The sequence below is a fragment of the Lacerta agilis genome, chromosome 10 (genome assembly GCF_009819535.1).
Source record: "Lacerta agilis isolate rLacAgi1 chromosome 10, rLacAgi1.pri, whole genome shotgun sequence".
In the NCBI taxonomy this organism is placed as follows: Eukaryota; Metazoa; Chordata; class Lepidosauria; order Squamata; family Lacertidae; genus Lacerta; species Lacerta agilis.
Window position 1 is genome coordinate 45,655,652 of NC_046321.1, and position 20,393 is coordinate 45,676,044.

Below are 20,393 nucleotides of genomic sequence, written 5' to 3' on the forward strand. Positions count from 1 at the left end.
ACCCTGGTCCCCCAGTGACACCTTGTTTGCTTGGCTTACATCACAGCAAGGTTCAACACTGGCCGACTCCTCTCATACCGGTTTGGAGTGATCCAAGCCCAGCGGATCCATTCCATCAACATGGGGCTTCTGGAATGATGAACTGATCCTGGGACCCAACACCATTCCAACCCTTGCCCTGCTTGCTGCTGTCAATAGAGATTTGGTCTGCATTTATCCCATCACCGTTGTACAGTCTGGTTATTTTGCTGCTCTCATGGGTCACATAATGTGCCTGCCTGGAGAAATGACAGCAAAAATGATAGTTCATGCCATCTAATGCTTTGGAGAAAGACAGACGAGTATTTTATGAATATCCAGCAAGGGTAATGTTGATGTGGTACCAAGATTGCACATGCTAGGTCCACAGAACTTTTAACTGTTTGGAACGGGGGGGAGGTCTATTCTTATTTATCCAACATGGACTATTCTTTTAGAAAATGATGTTTTCTGTCTTTCCCAGCCTCATAAAAGGGTTGTTCTTCTGATGATATTGCAGTCCACAAAAAAATGTCAGTCGTTTAAATAATATTTCCTATAGACAGGTAATTAGCATTGTCAGAAGATGGTTATTGCAACCTATCATTGACTAACATCGGCCATGGGACGGCAAATACCCTCACATACCCCAAAACACAAAGCAAAGTTTGGATTTTGGTTTAAGACATAGTGTCTCAATTTATGACGAGTGCCCCACCTCTATTCATTGCTATTTCCTTTTCTAACAACACACCGAAAAGGAAGAATCCAAGAATAGGGTACAGAAAAAGAGAAATATATCTCACAGATTCCAAGAAAAATGATGCTTTTTATTTTTATTTTTATTTTACTTTTGCAGTATGTCCAACACATTTCGGTCACAAATGCCTTCATGGTCAGAAGCTTATTTCCTTGTTTCTTAATGAAGCAATCTCAAAGCTTTCTGTTGTCAAAGAATTTGACAGTCTTTCGACAGAAAGCTTTGAGATTGCTTCATTAAGAAACAAGGAAATAAGTCCTCGACAAAGGTATTTGTGGCCAAAACGCATTGGGCATATTGCAGAAATGAAGAGGCCATTCTATTTCTGGGCATCTGCAACATGTACTTCTCTCTCTTTTTTGTATGCTATTGCTTTTGGAAACATTTTAAATTTATTGGGGACCTGTCATCTTCTATTAGAAAACCAGCATGCAAGATTTATGCTCACTTAGACCACAGTTCTATTTGCTGTGAACCTGAGGCCAATTTTAATGTAACATTTTGCACGTGGTTTTCTTGTTGCTAATTTGAACATATGCATGCAGAGTTGTGACTGTTTCTAATTGCTAATAAGACAGATGTGATCCAATATTAATTCAAAGATGAACCCAGGAAATCATACAACCATGACTCTTACTTGTGCTCAGACTAGTGTTGGATGAAGATTTTTATTTTTCATTTTATTTTTCTCTATAGATGGGCCTCAGACAGTAACTGACATTAAGTATCATGTTCTGGATAGAATCAAGGTGTCATGACTTCATGCTCTTAGTTTAGAGAAAGGGTTCTGTTGATGGTGAGAAGTGACATAAGTATTTTGCCATAGTGATGAAGAACATTTGCGCGGCCAGGCGAAGTCCCCTGTACCCCGGGGCAGCCCCTGAGGGAAATAATGATGCGTGACAATGTTCCATGGGATTAAATTGGCCACAACTTTATTAATATTTCAGATGTAGGAAGACCTTGGCTCAGACATTGGGCGTTTATCCTTCCCAGCCCCCCAGCCGGGGTTCTGGGTAACTTCAGGGTTATCCAGCATGAGTGGGGAGTGGGCTAGTCTGGAGAACATATGTTCAAGCAGATAGCCCCCCCCCCTATGTTCGCTGCCGCTGGAAGGGGAGGGCAGTGATGACCCTGGATATATGGTCAATGCCTCCCCCTGAGACCCCTTTAACGGGAACCCTGTTATCACCACTGCAATGGGGGCGGGGGTCACCGCCCCACGCCCCCCCAATCCTGTAAATGACTAAAGGATTCCGCCCAAGGCCTGCAACTGCCAAAGTTGTGACGAATTGCTACGGGAAAGGCAAAACCTGCCAATGCAGGGAAATTCCTTTCCGGCCCTTTAACAGCGACCTTGTCATAGCAGCGCCTGCGTGCCTGTGTGGCTGTGGAAAAAAGGTGGTTAAACCTGCAAAGTAAGCGTCAATTGAGGGAGTGGAGGGTGGGGAAGCTCTAAATCCAATGACCGCTTCCCAGGTATGACTCAAGATCTATTGTGTGTACTGTATAATCCCTCCTTCTACCTGGCCAATCCCCTTGGCAACACCTCCCCAGCCGGGATTGGGCAGCTGCTAGAGTAGGTGGAGTCCACAGGTATCACAACCTGGGGAAGGTGATGCCAGACCAACTGCCAGGAGCTGCCACCTTGATCCAAGGCGTCCACCCGCGGCCACCCAAAATGCGCACCCCATTTGATGTGGGGAACGCTCATTAGAAGGACACAGAACATGGAATGATCAGCTCAACATCTGCACATCCCCTTTAATGATTTTAGCAACTTAACAATAAAAGGATGGCATTTGTTTATTTATTAAATTTGTATACCACCTTTCATCTGAAGATCACAGGGCGGTTCATAACATAAAAACACAAAATGAGAACACAAAATACGTAATAGATAGCAACAGTGCTTTTCTTCTTTTTTCTTTTTTAAAAAACGTTTAGGCTTACTCTCATTTTGACACAAGAAAATCACCATTTAATAGTTCGAATTCGGAAAAATAAATACAGCAAATGGACAAAATTACAAAGATTCACAAAATGTTTAGGGGTATGCATCCCCCCTGCGTCTCCCCCTCCCCCCGAAAAAAGCACTGGATAGCAATCAGTTATTCATTTTGCAAATTATTTTCAAACAAATTTTGAGGAATACAAGGAAAGTGAATAGGTACCCCTAAAATCTCTTAAACATATCCATAATCTAAAGATTGTATAATCAAATGAGATAAATGAAGCCAAACTGATTGTGGATTATAAGACTGTTTAATATTCTTACTGTATCATAGGTAGAGCTTTTAAAATACATTGCTACATTTGGGGCTCCAGTAATTCGTTGATGAAAATTGTTGTTGTTGTTGTTGTTGTTGTTACAGCTTACACCCTAGCAGGTACAAGTGGAACTAGGCATAAACTTGCTGGGTCACTGGTAGCGCTTGATGCAACATAAACTTCCAAAAAATTGTGGAGTTGATGGATTTAGGGAAGGGATGGCAGGAGCTGTCCATTTTAGTTCTCTTAGTTTCACATTTTTTCCAATGTCAAATTTGGTTCTCTACATTTCTGCACCAATTTGTGATTTTTTTTAAAAAAAAATCCTCATGATAAATCACCAGCATTTTCATACAAATTTATCCTCATAAATAGATCTTTGTATGCCATTTTGCAAGCAATCTCTCAATTTTTTACATGTTATTTTCACTAATTTATTCAGAATTTCCTCCAGTGTAAACTACACAGGTTTGTAAACTTTATGTGGCTGGAGAACTGCATTGCAAAGTTTGGGTAAGTGCAAATTTCACAGGATAGCTCTATTTCATCTCACATAGGAACAGAGGAATCTGCCATAAGCTGAATCAGACCTCTGCAGTTGGGTGTCAAGTGTGGGATTGTGCCTGATGACCATTGCTTTGCTCTGAAAAACACAGTCATTCTTTCCTGTTAACACAGAAACCTATGCAACCTGGCTAGATGGGCAGGGTACAAATAATAAAATTATTATTATTATTATAGAGATTCCCCAAATAGTCCCAGAACATTGGTTTGAAGATACAGCTGTAGCAAACCTGCTGAAACTGAGAAGGGATGCAGTTAATGCCTAAATGGTAGACTACCTTGGAACCCTGTGTATGTCTCCTTGGCATATAAATGTAATAATCAATAAGTACAGTGGTACATTGGTTCTCAAACTTAATCCGTTCCAGAAGTCCATTCCAAAACCAAAGCGTTCCAAAACCAAGGCGTGCTTTCCCATAGAAAGTAATGCAAATTGGATTAATCCATTCCAGACTTTTGAAAACAACCCCTAAAACAACAATTTAACATGAATTTTACTATCTAACGAGACCATTGATCCATAAAATGAAAGCAATAATGTACGGCAGTCACACAATCAACCAATCAGTAGCTGAACTGGGTTCCACACAGTCACAACAACAAAACAAAAAAGAGCCGCAAAAACAAAAATGTAAAATAGATAGCCAAAACAGACAGACCACAGTGTAACATACAAAATGGAAGTGTGGCACTCAAATCAGAAGTGTAACACTAAAAATGGAGTATGTTCGGCTTCCAAAAAAAGTTCACAAACCGGAACACTTACTTCCGGGTTCGCATTGTTTGGGTTTCAAGTTGTTTGAGTACCAAGGTGTTTGAGAACCAAGGTACCACTGTAAAAGGACAGAAAAGGGTTCTGGTGTACACTAAGCAGTGGCCTGTAACACAACGTTACATTGTGTCCCCTTTGTGTGTTTGTATTTTGCCAAAGCCTGCATCTGAGGGGATTGAAAAAGCATGAAAGCATCAGAGACAGGCGTTCCTGCTCTAACGTGGGCCCACTTTACAGTTTTTCAAAGTAGTTTTTGAACATTTAAAAGTACAGCCCAGCCTGCCTGCAAGTCAGTTTAGAATGAGGCTACTGAACGTAACCGAATGCTTAATTTGGCCTGGCAGGAGGTCTGAGAGGGCAATTTAAGTAAATTGACCTTTGATGCAACCCGAGGGGGGAAACCAAATCAGTCTCATCTGTCACCTACAATATTAACTGTGGACCAATAGGCGGTTAAGGAACGGGAAGCAGTGTGTGTGTGTGTGTGTGTGTGTGTGTGTGTGTGTAGGAAGTGGAATTCCCAAGCATTTTAATTTCCAGCAATTGGCATTCAAATGTTTAGTCTTACATTGAAGGTAGAGCATAGCCAACATGGCTAGTAGCCATTGAGAGATTTATCCTTCGTGAATCTGCCCAGTCCTCTTTTAAAGGCATCCAAGTTCGTCACCATCTTTACATATGGGGGGAGTTTTTCTGGTCTTGGACTGTAATAAAGATTGATGATGTTGAAGTATGGTGGGAGCAAATTCAATAGATTCTCTATGCAGATGTATGTAGAAATATGTAGCTGAAAGTGGTCTTTGGATATTATATGAAGTACAAAAAAGTGAAGTACTTCTGGCTCCATAGTTTTATGAAAGAAATCCTCTCCAAGTTCCTTCTTGTTGTCTAAATTGGATTAAGAGAGTAAAACAGAGTAATGTGTATGGATGAAGGAGGCTATGTAATTGCCTTGAATTGTACAGGGTGAATTCAATGAAACAGCTGTCTGAATAATTTATTCTCCTCTAATAATATAAACACAGTATCTAAACACGAGAGCCTTATCGATCTTTTGTATATTATTACTATTAATAATGAATGTGACAGGTTTATAACTTTCCAAAATATGAATGTGTCAGCCTAAATAACACTAGTAAATCATAAAGCTTACCATCAAATTGAATTTCACTAATGCATCACTTTAGATTTTGCTCATACTACAGACAAGGCAGGAGTTTTGCATAATAGTATCGCGGCAAAGGATTTTGCTGAGCAGGAATAAACTTAAACATGTTTTATTGAATGGAACCCTTCAAATAAGAATTTCCACTAAACTTAATGATTTAAAGCACAAAGTTGGACTCAATCTACGGTACCTGAAGTTAAATACTTCTAAAGCCCATTGATTTCAAGATGGGGAGACTGAAATGCATTCTTAAATGTCTGATTCAAATCAATAAAATTAAAAGTGTTTAACATTGGCTGAATTGTGCCCACTATGATTTGAAACACTGGTGTGTATTGCTTTGCTATGTACTAATGTAAAATCAGACCTTCCCAAGGCTAAACCATTTCATGGAAAAAGTCTTAAGGACTGAAACTTAAAAATAAGCTGGACAGCAACTTTAGCTATGCATAGAGATGGTCATCTGAAGTCTCCAGCCACATATAAACTCACTGTTACCATTCTCCCATAATTAAGTGGAAGTAGGGGGCATTATAATAATGGGCTTACCATATGGTCAAATTGGAGGCCATAGGCAATTTGTCCTTTAATCTATATTATTAGAGCTACCCCATGTGAAGTTTCTAAGTGGCAACCGCAGGGATACCGGTCAGTCTATTTCTTCCTTAAGGTATCAGTGATCTGCATTCAGCTGCTTCATGGATTGCAATCTTAAACAGAAAAGGAAAGGAAACTGTTACAAACATAATTACAAAGCAGGGGCTTCTAAGAAGAACCTTCAAAAGCCAGTCATTGATCTGCATATTATCATGGCCTATGTGATCATCGGCAATCTACTACATACACAACTGCCTCTCATAACCCTTGTTTGTTTTAATTTGATTGTGCTATTGTTCTAGACCAGGCACTTTCTAGGTTCAATTCTTCAGTCATGAAAATTGTTCCACTGAACCTTGCTATTAAATCAAGCTTACAAACAGGCCTGGGACCTCTGCACAGTTTCTATGGGCTGCTGCCGGGACTTCAGCACCCCATTATGGAGACCTGCCCCACACTCTCTTAAAAAAAATATCTTAGTGACTCTCTAGTGGCTATCATCTTTACTTTCTGCAATGCTCTGGAAGTCTAGATGTCTTTGTCTAGATGACTTAGGCATTGTGTGGAGAAAATAAATGGCAACCACCAAGGGCATTGTAGTCAACATAAGCTCTCCCTCCCCCAATCCTGTGGGGGCGCCATCATAGAAGGTAGAGGACACTGGATAACACCCTGACAAAAGCCCCCTCAACAAATCATGAAAATATGCTCATTAACCAAAGCAGTTCACTGGCAGCTTCATTCTCTGAGCTTCTGCAGCCAACTCCTTGCTGGTTGTAAGATCAGGTAGAAGGACTGTTGCGCCAGAATAATGAAACAGTATCTGCCATTGCACCTGCAATGTGAGATGGCTCTATGGTGGCATAGACTAATGCGACTGCGTTGGCAGCACTCACAATCACCAAGTATAGCAGAGTGGCAGCGTACAAAGCCATTGTAGGAGCAGTTGTGTTCATGCAACCAATAATTCATCAGCAGATTTCATGCTGAGCTAGGCAGAAATTTCAAATTCTACGGCGGATATGTTATGTTTTGGAGCTCCAGGTTCCACTAGCTCTGCTCACGTGCCCTACAGTGTGACAGTGGATGAAGTCAGTGAGACACACCATGGGTCACAATACCCTGTACTATACCATGCAAGCCCCTGTGCCTGCCCCCACCCTGCTCTTCACAGGATATGTGGAGTAAGTGGGGCTCAAATAATTCTGGGGTTAATGTATGGCACTGGGGAGGTAATAAAGTCAATGCTGCATGTAAGGCATGCTAAACATAAATACTACACCGCCTTGTTTGCTTCCTAGCTAGAGAAGAAGCTTATCTCAGTGGTAGGAAGACATGCGTTGCACGCAGAAAGACTTGGTCTCCAGTACTCAGGTTACAAGTAGGACAGAACCCTGCCTGGTGCTTAGGGGAGCTGCTTCGACCTGTCAAAGTGGGCACTATTGGTTTGGTAGATCGCATTCAGTATTCACCAGCTCCAAGTGTTTTTATATTGCTGTGGTGCACGGCATACTGCAATTAATATCTCTGTGGACCAAATGGTCCTTGGAGCACATAGTACTCCCATTTTGAGATAATGTGAAGTGATGGTTCTCATTTTTTGAAAGTACTGATTCTTTAGCAACAAAGTGCAACTGACACAAATGAGTTTTATTTCCAGAGTCCAAAAAACAAAACAAAACAAAACAAAACCCATCTGCAATTTTATACTTATAATGCTATTCTCAATTTTTGGGTGTCTACAAATGCATAGTTATGTTTTACTCTACAGAGAAAACACGAAATATTATTTTCTGCTATATCCCCCGTCACTGCATTTGCAAACTGCTCTTCTTTTTATCACAGACTGTTTTATAGCAAATGCATTGACAACCCAATATGTGAACTCAGATGGAGAAGTGATATTTCAGTACCAACATAATGGCTCCTTAAGTTGCTTGCATTTTCCAATGCGATAAAATTAGTTTTTCAGCATTTCACCCGTTTGGTATCGTTTTGCTTTCAAGATTCCATTGAGCTCTAAATATATGAGAGATTTTTCCTGATGTAGATTTGTGTTTCCTTCAGTATGTGCAAATCAAATACTATTCCAAATACATCCTTCTCTTTCCCCCAAGGTTCTGAACAATTATAAGAGGAAACAATGCATTATATGTTTTGACTTGTCAAATTATCAGAATATGCTTTAATAAAAACATACATATCAGTCTCATCATTTGTATATCTGTTTTATGCAGGAAAAATAGAACTGTCAATCTCTAGGATTTAGTAGCAGGCCTGCTCATATTAAGATGTCAAGAGGGCCTATGTATCCTATGTCTCTGTCTGCCTGCTATTCATGGAATAATATTGGTTCATGTCTAAGCTAGAACTTGTCCTTCAGTACTGTTTTAATTTAAAATGTGTCCCCCCCCCATTCTGTACACTATTCTCTCACATTAAATGAGTATGCTCTGCTCTTGTTTCTGACTTCCTTGGTTAGTTGTTTATTCTTTTGAGCTTGTATTTGCTCTTTTCAAATACCATTAAAAATGATTGGGGGATATATACTGCATTGTTTTGACGTGTCTCCTTATGCCAGGCCAAACTGACTCAGCCATTGTGCTATAGTTCACCCACCAGATGGACCACTTTGTATCTGTTTTAATCACAGCTGCTTCTGAATGCAGCTGAGCTTCACACCATAGCCTACAGACTACTCTTAGACTACATCTGGTCATCCAAATTCTATTCCACCACAACGAGCTGTCTCCATCCCTACAGCAACTGGTTTTTGCTGAGTCATCCCAAGTTGTCTCTAAGTTAGGCTTGCCATACGTCCAGAATTTCCCGGACATAGATGGAATACAGCAATCAGAAACAGTGTCTGGGCAGGGATCGCTGAAATGTCCGGGAAAATCTGGACGTATGGCAACCCATGTCAGAAGTCTAGATTCCAGATTTTCACTGTTTGAAATATAGCAACCCTACTCTAAGTCATGGAAAAATTGAAGTCCCAGCGATGGTCAAAGCACCTACTCCTTTTCCCAAGCCCTTCCAAGTCTGCTTACTACAGCTTACTACACCTACCTTCCCTTCTGTTCCAACTCTGCTATTCATACTTGCCAAATTACCCCCATTCAGTTGTAAAGCTCTATAAAGCTCATATAAGATATCAAGATTCATTTGGTGATGAACTGCATCCTTACGTTGACACTGATGTACAATAAATTGTATGGCTGTATATTTTTTTTTAAAAATAAACCCATTAGTGGTATTCTGTGGAATAATCTTCATGGGGGGTATCTGGAGTAAATGGAAGCATTTGTCCAGTTGTGTTTAAAAATTATGATCCTGTTGAACACGTGCCAGAATTAGATAATATAAGAATAATGTTACTACATATGGATGGGTAATTCTTTTTCTTGGCAGGCTTTCCAAACAATGATGGGAAGAAGGTCATTAATCATATTGAATTTTGCAAGTGTCAAAAATTCAGGAAAGTAGTACAACTTGAAAAGCTTTTTTTTTTAAGAGTAAAATGCTGAACTCTAAGTCTGAGGTCTCTCTCATTTGCACTTGGACCCAGGTGGCGCTGTGGGTTAAACAGCAGAGTCTAGGGCTTGCTGATCAGAAGATCGGAGGTTTGAATCCCTGCTCCCATTGCTCGGTCCCAGCTCCTGCCCACCTAGCAGTTCGAAAGCATGTCAAAGTGCAAGTAGATAAATAGGGTAAACGGTGTTTCCGTGCGCTGCTCTGGTTCGCCAGAACCAGCCTTGTTATGCTGGCCACATGACCCGGAAGCTGTCTGCGGACAAACGCCGACTCCCTCGGCCTATAGAGCAAGATGAGCGCCGCAACCCCAGAGTCGGACACGACTGGACCTGATGGTCAGGGGTCCCTTTACCTTTACCTTTTAGAGTACTTCCATTTAGATCAATCAGAATGTACTTTTGAGCAAAGTTGTTGAGGACTGCAACTCAACACCCCAAAATCAAGATCAGAGGACAGCCCTAATGCAGTGTGTGTATGTGTGTGTGTGTGCGTGTGTGTGTAGCAAATAGGTATATAGTTGTTTAAATTAGTGTTCTGAGGTTGTCATGACTGTTTATTGCAATCTCATGATCATCAAGGATGCAAACTGATCAGCCAGAAGTGGCCTGAATGATTGTCTTCTACAGACACATTGTAAAGATTAAGAGGGTCAGGATGGATGTGGAAATACAGGAAAGGTAAGAGTTTTACAAGACAATTGGCACAAGAGCAATTTGATATAAGATGACTTCAACAAAACTTTTGCATGCCTTTGACCTCATACAGGGTTTAGCTACCCAGCCCCTTCAGTAGAGCACAGTTCAGACTTGGGTGAGGAACAGCACTATTAGAGTGAATATTACACTGAAAGACAATATAATTTATTTAAATCCTATTTCTTTGGGATACTAAGCTTTTAATCACATATTTATGTTCATGCAGGTGACTACTGTATGGCTAACACAGAAAGATAACCATGCTCCCATCTTGTAAGATTGTCAACTCATGTTCTGAGCAGCAGTCCCTATGTCATATCGTCTTGTTGAAATGCATGGTGTACATTTTAAAAGTATTTTTTTAAAAGAATTAATGCAAGGGTGATTTTTTTAAAAAATGAATTTCAGTCAGTTATGTGGTTCAGGCAATATCAGTCCTACAGTGAACACTGTCTTGGTCTTCTTGAAATTCAGGATGTTTTTCAAGAAATCTACTCAGTGTTTGGTCTTGGCTAAGGAAGTTTTCAGAGATGTCAATCTTTTACCATTAAGAATGATATAATGTGGGAACATATATATTGCTACACTGACTACACTTTTGTTTGAACCCTTTCAAGATGGGTCACTTGCATTCAATTAATAATTTAATGTTTTGAACTTAACTGTGCTCATTCTTGTGTTATTTTAGCCCTTCCACACAGAAACCAGATGGTAGAGGCTTATAGAATTGTAGAGTTAGAAGGGTTCCTGAAGATCATCTAGTCCAACCCCTTGCAGCTGTCCCATATGGGGGTCAAACCTGTGACTTTGGTGTTATCAGCACCATGCACTAACCAACTGAGCTATGAGTGACATGGATCAGAAACAGACTGATCCATCCACCTGTAATCTTCACATGACTTCAGAGCTACAAAGTCTATGATGCTGTGTGAGTGTGATGGAACTATGCATGCTCCAAAGACCTAGGATCTTGAATTAAATCCAATAATTGACACTGAATGAATGAAGTTTGAACCAGGCCAAATTTGAATCGACAGATTTTTCTATGAAAATCTGCGGTGATGAACCACACGAATGGAATTCCTTCTGCCGATTTCTCTTAAGACTTGTAATTTGAAGGCCAATTCAATTAGTATTTTTCCATCTCTGATTATAGAACTTTAGGTATTCTTTTCTTGGGCCTGGAGGGAACAACTGTAATTGAACTAACAGATCTAATAAAGCAAGAGGGTATAAGCTAACAATAACCACTGAAGGATGCCACTCAAAAGACAGGGAGCAATCCATGGAGACCCTCTGTCTGTGTTTTATCTAAACACTAAAATAAAGGTTAATTTGGTGGCAGCAAAAGTTAATTTATAGATTCCTCTGTGGAAAAGAGCCACCAAATTATATTGTGCAGCAGGCTGATTGGAATGGGAATCAGAGGTCATCATAATATAGTAGTGTAATAACAGAACTAGTAGACATTGAAAAATATTCATTATGCACCTGAATATGGTGTATCTACTTTATCTGCATAAACTGGGTATCCAGCTTTGCCTGAAAATCACATCTATGAATAGAATGGGTCACAATGGAACACACGCTTCTCCCAGAATAAACAGATATTGGGTTACTTGAGGTGTGAGTTTGTTATTCTGGCAAGACTTTCCACTTATTCATGAGATTATGCTTTGGTGGTTAATATTTATTTGCCCATGCAGGTGCAGTACCCAGGTGCAGTCTGGTTATTTGATGCCCACCCAGGAGAGCATCAAATAACCAGACTGTACAATGGCAATGGGATAAAATCAGGCCAAATTTTATTGACAGCAGCAGTGGGGTAAGAGTTGGCATGGCATTTGGGCCAGGATCTGTCCATCATTCCACAAACCCCACATTGATGAAGTGGGTCTGCCAGGTTTGGACTGCCCCAAACCTGTGGTACAAGCCAAGCAAGGTCTCACTGGGTGACCAGAGTGCTGATTCTAACCATGCAGATACCCCAGCCTGAGTTTGGGGATGCTGTGATCAGTCCTCCCCCCAGGCCCCTTATGGGGGTCCTCCATGCTATGGTGAGTATTTGTTGTTTAGTCGTTTAGTCGTGTCCGACTCTTCGTGACCCCATGCACCAGAGCACACCAGACACTCCTGTCTTCTATGCCATTTCCACCCTCAACAAGCAATGTTATTCTACATAACAAAGGAAGGCCATAATTGCACTGAGGGAAAGGCAAAAATACCCCCAAGTGCCAATCAGGTCCAGAGGGGGGTGGGAATCATTTCCGGCACTATCAACCAGCAATCCAAAATTGCGGACAGGTGGGTGGGCAGGAAGCTTGTGAGGAAAAATGGACATGAGCTCCAGGAAAAGCAGGGTTATCTAGGTTTTCCCCTCCCCTTTGCAAGGGTTCATGGGATAACTTTTTCCCATGAGCCTTTCACATGGAAAAGACACTGGGCAAAAATTTGCCCAGCATTTTGTTGCAATCTATGGGCCTCATTTTATCCTGGATAAAATGGTTTTCCCAGTAGTGATGTATGGAAGTGAGAGCTGAACCATAAAAAGGGCTGATAGCCAAAGAATTGATGCTTTTGAATTATGGTGCTGGAGGAGACTCTTGGGAGTCCCTTGGACTGCAAGAAGATCAAACCTATCCATTCTGAAGGAAATCAGCCCTGAGTGATCACTGGAAGGACAGATCCTGAAGCTGAGGCTCCAATACTTTGGCCATCTCATGAGAAGATGGAAAAGACCCAGATGTTGAGAAAAATGGAGGGCACAAGGAGAAGGGGACGACAGAGGATGAGATGGTTGGACAGTGTTCTCAAAGCTACCAACATGAGTCTGACCAAACTGTGGGAGACAGTGGAAGACAGGAGTGCCTGGCATGCTCTGGTCCATGGGGTCACGAAGAGTCGGACACAACTAAATGACTAAACAACAACAACAACAACAAATGGGCCTCAGCACCTCCGGGCAAAGGTTGTTGTTGTTGTTGTTCAGTCGTTCAGTCATGTCCGACTCTTCGTGACCCCATGGACCAGAGTACACCAGGCACGCCTATCCTTCACTGCCTCTCGCAGTTTGGCCAAACTCATGTTAGTAGCTTCAAGAACACTGTCCAACCATCTCATCCTCTGTCGTCCCCTTCTCCTTGTGCCCTCCATCTTTCCCAACATCAGGGTCTTTTCTAGGGATTCTTCTCTTCTCATGAGGTGGCCAAAGTACTGGAGCCTCAACTTCAGGATCTGTCCTTCTAGTGAGTACTCAGGGCTGATTTCTTTGAGAATGGATAGGTTTGATCTTCTTGCAGTCCACGGGACTCTCAAGAGTCTCCTCCAGCACCATAATTCAAAAGCATCAATTCTACGGCGATCAGCCTTCTTTATGGTCCAGCTCTCACTTCCGTACATTACTACTGGGAAAACCATAGCTTTAACTATACGGACTTTTGTCGGCAAGGTGATGTCTTTGCTTTTTAAGATGCTGTCTAGGGTTGTCATTGCTTTTCTCCCAAGAAGCAGGCGTCTTCTGATTTCGTGACTGCTGTCACCATCTGCAGTGATCATGGAACCCAAGAAAGTGAAATCTCTCACTGCCTCCATTTCTTCCCCTTCTATTTGCCAGGAGGTGATGGAACCAGTGGCCATGATCTTAGTTTTTTTGATGTTGAGCTTCAGACCATATTTTGCGCTCTCTTCTTTCACCCTCATTAAAAGGTTCTTCAATTCTTCCTCACTTTCTGCCCTCAAGGTAGTATCATCAGCATATCTGAGGTTGTTGATATTTTTTCCGGCAATCTTAATTCCAGTTGGGGATTCATCCAGTCCAGCCTTTCGCATGATGTATTCTGCATATAAGTTAAATAAGCAGGGAGACAATATACAGCCTTGTCGTACTCCTTTCCCAATTTTGAACCAATCAGTTGTTCCATATCCAGTTCTAACTGTAGCTTCTTGTCCCACATAGAGATTTCTCAGGAGGCAAATGAGGTGATCCGGCACTCCCATTTCTTTAAGAACTTGCCATAGTTTGCTGTGGTCGACACAGTCAAATGCTTTTGCATAATCAATGAAGCAGAAGTAGATGTTTTTCTGGAACTCTCTGGCTTTCTCCATAATCCAGCGCATGTTTGCAATTTGGTCTCTTATTGAGTGTGGAATGAGACTTATTTCATTTATGAATCGCTTCACATGAAATATCACAATTCAAGTGACAATTAAAACTCTTTCAAATCCAATGCAGATACAGATTATGATGTGAATATCTGCTTCAGAGGCTTGTTGAAAAGGAAGGCATTCAATAAGCACTGAAAAATGCAAGAGAAATTGTGCTTGTCTGATAAGGTATAGAAGGGATTTCCAAGGCTGGATTCCTACAACATGCAAAATGGACTTCCCAATGAGTTGGTATCTGCAGGAGCCCCTCTGCTGCAGAGTGCAATGATTAGTTGGGTATATAATGGGTGAAAGCATCTTTTAGATATCCTGAACCTAAGCTGTATAGGTCTTTTTATATGAGTACCAGCACGTTGAATTGGGTATACAGAAATATAATAAATTTAAATATTAATATAGTATGTATTGGTGAGTAAACGATTAATAAACCAACCATCTGTCAACATCCCACTTTTTTATATTAAAAAGTGCTATATGAGATGAAGAAGACCCCAGTTCCTTTCTGATCCTTGTTTGTGGGTAGACGTACTTTTTTCAAGGACTGAATCCACACAATTCTCTATTGAAGAACAATTTAGGAATCTTGTTGAATGCCACTGGGCATCCATTACAACTTTTTGCAAGGACTTGGCGCAGATGTACAGTCACAATTAATGAGTTGTCAACATCATTGGAAGAACTGCATTGATGTCCAATAGAACAGTAATTAGATCCTCACGGAGGCAGGAAGTTTAATGCCTTTTAAAGAAGCGTTATCTGTCTACACTCCCATCAAAGAATTGCCTATATGTCAAGAACAGAAAGAAGTGTGACCAGAGGAGGCCAAATCAGATAGCATATGTTTGTGTGTTGTGTATGTGCATGTAAAATGTAAGAATATTATTGGTAGTAAACATTCGTGGTATCTAAATCCTGAATTAAATGCTTAAATTAGTCCATAGTCTAACTTTTAGCTACAAATCAATCCTACTAATAATTTTACTTGTTTACAATAATTTTTTTAGGTAAATTATATATTTTCCCCATTCCTTATTAAAATTTTGGTCTTCCTGATTCCTAATTCTTCTGCTCAGTTTTGCCATTTCTGCATAGTCCAGGCATAGGCAAACTCCAGCCCTCCAGATGTTTTGGAACTCAAATTCCCATCATCCCTAGCTAACAGGAGCAGTGGTCAGGGATGATGGGAATTGTAATCTCAAAACATTTTGAGGGGCGGAGTTTGCCTATGCCTGGCATAGTCTATCAGTTTAGTCTGCCATTCTTCACTGGTAGGGAGTATACTTTCTCTCCATCTCTGGGCTAACGAAGTCTGGGCAGCTGTAGTCGCGTACATAAATAGTCTCTTCTTGTCACTAGGAATTTTGGCACCTATAATTCCTAAAATAAAAGCTTCTGGTTTCTTAGTAAAGGTCATTGTAACCAATCAGTTAATAATCCTTTTATATCTTCAGACCTCTTTAATTTCAGCTCATGATCTATTTCCATTAATAATTCTTTATAAGATACCCAGTCATTTCTCATATTTGTTATTTTTACGGATATTGCCTACAGTGGGGAAAGCCACCATGGTGGTTTTTGTTCTATTTTTTTAATATTTTCCCCATACTTCATACACCATTTTCGTTACTACATGATTCAAAAAAGCTTTATGAACTTTAACTTTCTCATACCACAAATATGTGTGCCAGCCAAATCTATTAACGTGACCTTGAAGGTCTAAAACATCAGTATTTTTAAAAATAATATCCATTCCTTTAGCCAGCATAAACAGGATGCCTCATAATATAATCTCAAATCTAGCAGGGAAAACCCACCTCTTTCTTTAGAATCTATAAGCAATTTATATTTTATTCTTAGTTTCTTTCCCTGCAAGAGAAATCTAGTAATATCTTGAAATTTTCTTGTCCCGAGTTACCTCTGTCTCCACGAGCAATTGCCACTCCTGCTTCATTCATGACATCCTTCTTTTAGAGCCACCTTGACTGTTGTAATTTCAGTTATCAGATGCAACTGTGTGGCCCATGTGCTTCATTTCATGTGCTCCTTTCACTGCATGCAGGCAAAAATGAATTATAGTACATTCTAGGAATAAGGGCACCTTTGTAGTCAGTCCAATGACAAAATGTAAGTCCAAGAACAAAATATAAGTCCAAGAATATAGGAAGCTTCCTTAGACAGAGTCAGACTGTTGGTCCATCTAGGTCAGTATGGTAGTGGCTCCCCAAGGCTTCAGACAGAGGACATTCCCAGTCCTATCTGGAAATGCTGGTGATGAGAATACAATAAGCCTGCTGGATCAGACCAACAGGCCATCTAGTGCAGCATCCTGTTCTCGCAGTGGCCAACCAGAAGCCTGTGGGAAACCTGCAAGCAAGGCCTGAGCACATGAGCGCTCTCACCTCCTGCAGCTTCCAGAAACTGGTGGTTGACCCTGGGACCTTCTGCAGATGTTTTACCACTGAGCTATAGTCCTTCTTCCCCTAAGAGATATAACTTTCATTGCCCCATTGAACTTACACTTATCTTGTAGTTGATAAGTTTTTAGCTATTTGTTGTGACCTCGGCAAACACAAAAGAAAAGTTCCAACTGGGTTCCAAGAAAATGAAAAGCCATGTTCATCCAAAAGTGAAGGCACAATTTGTATTTCTCTGAAGAGACCTTTCAGACAAAGCTGAGGGAACATTGCTGCCTATAAAATTAATTCTACTAAGTTCCACATCTATGAGTTCCAGATCTGGCACTTGAATAGATTATATAATTTTACTGTGTCTGCTGCTCTCAAAGATAATACTAATAAACCTCCCTGTAAAAAAACTAAGAAAACATTGAATACATTGGGTTTCTCAAAGCCAGAGAATGGTCTTCTGTTGCAAAATATGGATAAGCATCTAAGGTGCACATTTGAAGCCCATAATAAGTAATTGTGCATTAAGATTTCTTGATGAATTACAGATTTTATTGTTCCCCAATTAAAATGGAAATAGGGAAGATATTCTTTGCATATGCTTGGCCATCAACTTGGAGTGAATTATCCAAATCTCTTAAACTGCTTGACACAATGACTAGTTTTTACAGGGGAAATAGGTAAAGTAATTAGACTAAAGCATGTGTGTAATTTTGAAACATGGTGCAAAACCGTTTTAGGTTTGCATCCCGATAATGAATTCTCCGAGTTGTAGCTACTTAACGGTGCTTGGGAATGGTTTTGAAAATACAACAGTGAGTACCATAATGTAGCCAAGGTTTCAATAAGGTTTTTATAGCAACTGTATTTTCAATGCTAAAGTAGGTTTAAAAATTAAATAAGGTGTTGAAATTATAATGAACTAAATGGAGCACTTCAGTCTGAGAGAAGAGTGCTTTAAGAATCTTTTATCTGAATATGTATCATACCACAATCAACATTTTATATATAAAAAACCTTTCAGGCTCCATCAGAGTCAGCATTTTAAAAAATTCCTAACTAAGGAAGTCCCTCTCAGTGAAGATGAACCCTTAGCAGAGACAAAGCTGATCTTTCAGGATCGCTCTGGCATTGCCTAGTGCCGAAGCAATGTGGTGTTTTTTTTTACTTATTTATTTAATTCAATGCATTTATAGCCCATGTTTCTCCCAAACTGGGAGTCAAGGTGGCTTACACAACATCCAGAAGAATCGCCACAAAACACAAAGGAATAAAAACTAACCAATTGAAAGCAATCGTTAAAACATATTGAAAACCAGCATTAAAATACAGTTTGGTCCGACAGCAGTCCCGTGGTCAGAACTGTCGGCAGCTTAGTTTCCAAAGGCCTATCTAAACAAGAAGGTCTTAACCTGCCAGCAGAAGGATAAGAAAAAGGGGGGCAGTGTGACCTCTCTTAGAAGGGAATTCCCACCTCTTTCTTTGGCCTAAGTGCTAGTGCTAAACTCTCACTTGCCAGAACGTGGACTTTGCCCTACTTTGCCTTTCTCTACACTTGGTGTGAACCTTCCACTTGGGTGAAAGCCCCCATAGTGCTGAGGCAGTAGCTTGGGAAAGAAGAAAGTGAGATTCTGATGAATATTTTACTAAAATCTCAGTTTATGGCTGGTCTGGTGTCAGCAGGCAATAGCACCTGGCAGTGCCACTGTGAGAAATTAAAATGGCAGCCGTTTCAAAGTACTTTTGAAGAGTGGCCTAGCAACAACGACTTTGCCAAGTAACACGATCAAAATTGAAGCTGGTCATGATGAGCAAGCCCAAGGCCTAGCACCATTCCCAACTCTGTGTACTATCAAGCCCTTCGATATCCAGACAGGCCATTAGTTACAACATGCAAGTATCTAGTAATTTCTTCCCCTCACCACCTGTCTTCTTTCTCATGTATACACACACAAGTTCATACACTTTGTTGCACAGCTTTTGGATTAAAAACTCTTCATAGGGAAATGCTGAGAGAGGTGTGTGCATAACTCTTAATGTGGAATAAGATTTACAAAGGCAGCTATGGCATGGATAATTGGTGCTGTTAATATGTATGCTAAGGACGGCACATTTAGCTCCTCTAGACACATCTGAAAAATTAAACTAATTTTGGTGCATCGCTAATAGTGCATTCAGTTAAAAAAATAATCATTTCCTTTTCGGTGCTGCCCAGTAGGGTGCCTGAATTACAAATTTAGGTTTATCCATGAGTCAGTCTCATTGAACTCAGTGGTGCCTACTTCTGAGTAGACATGTAGGATTGCAATGTTACCTGTATTTCTTGTTTCTAAAGCCTAAGGAAACCAAGACTAGGTAAAATGGAAAAATAAGCAATATATTATGGAAGGTGCAGGGCCTATGTTGTTATGTGTAAGGAAAAGTGAGGAAATCCACCCTGCAGCCACCAATAACTTTTTTAATCCACAAGTTGCAACTGCATAAACATAGGAATCATGGTGGTGATGCAAGCCAATACATTCGTACTCCTTTTTTTTTTAACAATGCTGCCTCAGAGAATGGTCCTAAACCTAAAGCAAAGGGAAGAAGTTGCCATGGGAACTGCCTGTGCTCCACAGTTCATAAAAACTGGACAAGGACTTCATTTTCCATTAAAATGTCTAAGATTTTAAAAGACAGGTTGAACAGAGATAGAACTGCCCGATCAAAATCTCAAAATAATGGACACAATGTAATGCAATAATGAACACGTAGTGTACTATTCTCTGAAGTTGAGGCTCCAGTACTTTGGCCACCTCATGAGAAGAGAAGACTCCCTAGAAAAGACCCTGATGTTGGGAAAGATGGAGGGCACAAGGAGAAGAGGACGACAGAGGATGAGATGGTTGGACAGTGTTCTCGAAGCAACTAGCATGAGTTTGGCCAAACTGCGGGCGGAAGTGAAAGATAGGCATGCCTGGTGTGCTCTGGTCCACGGGGTCACGAAGAGTTGGACACAACTGAACGACTGAACAACAACAAAGTGTACTATTCTAAGGATTTGATCCCCTCACATGATATATAGATCTTCTGAAGTAAAGGGAACATCTGGTGACCACAGTCAAAGAAATCAACCTGTTACTTCAGTTAAGGATATTCTCTTCTTGCTCACCTTTCCCTTCAAATTGAAGTTTTTTGTTTCACATTGTTTGATCGCCTTCACTCTAAGGTATTTTTGCATCATAATCAAATTCTCTGTTGTCACATATCAGTTAGTCTGCACCAAATATACTGTTTCCTTCTGCACTCATATCCTGTGGCAGTGTAAAAAGCATTTTTGTAACTTGTAGCCATGCCACCCCATGTTGACTACCCAATCATTATTAGAGTGTGGAGATGAAAGAAAATTGCCTCTTTGTCACAACTGGCCACCTTTACAATTATGTAGGTCTAAGCATGTTATGGG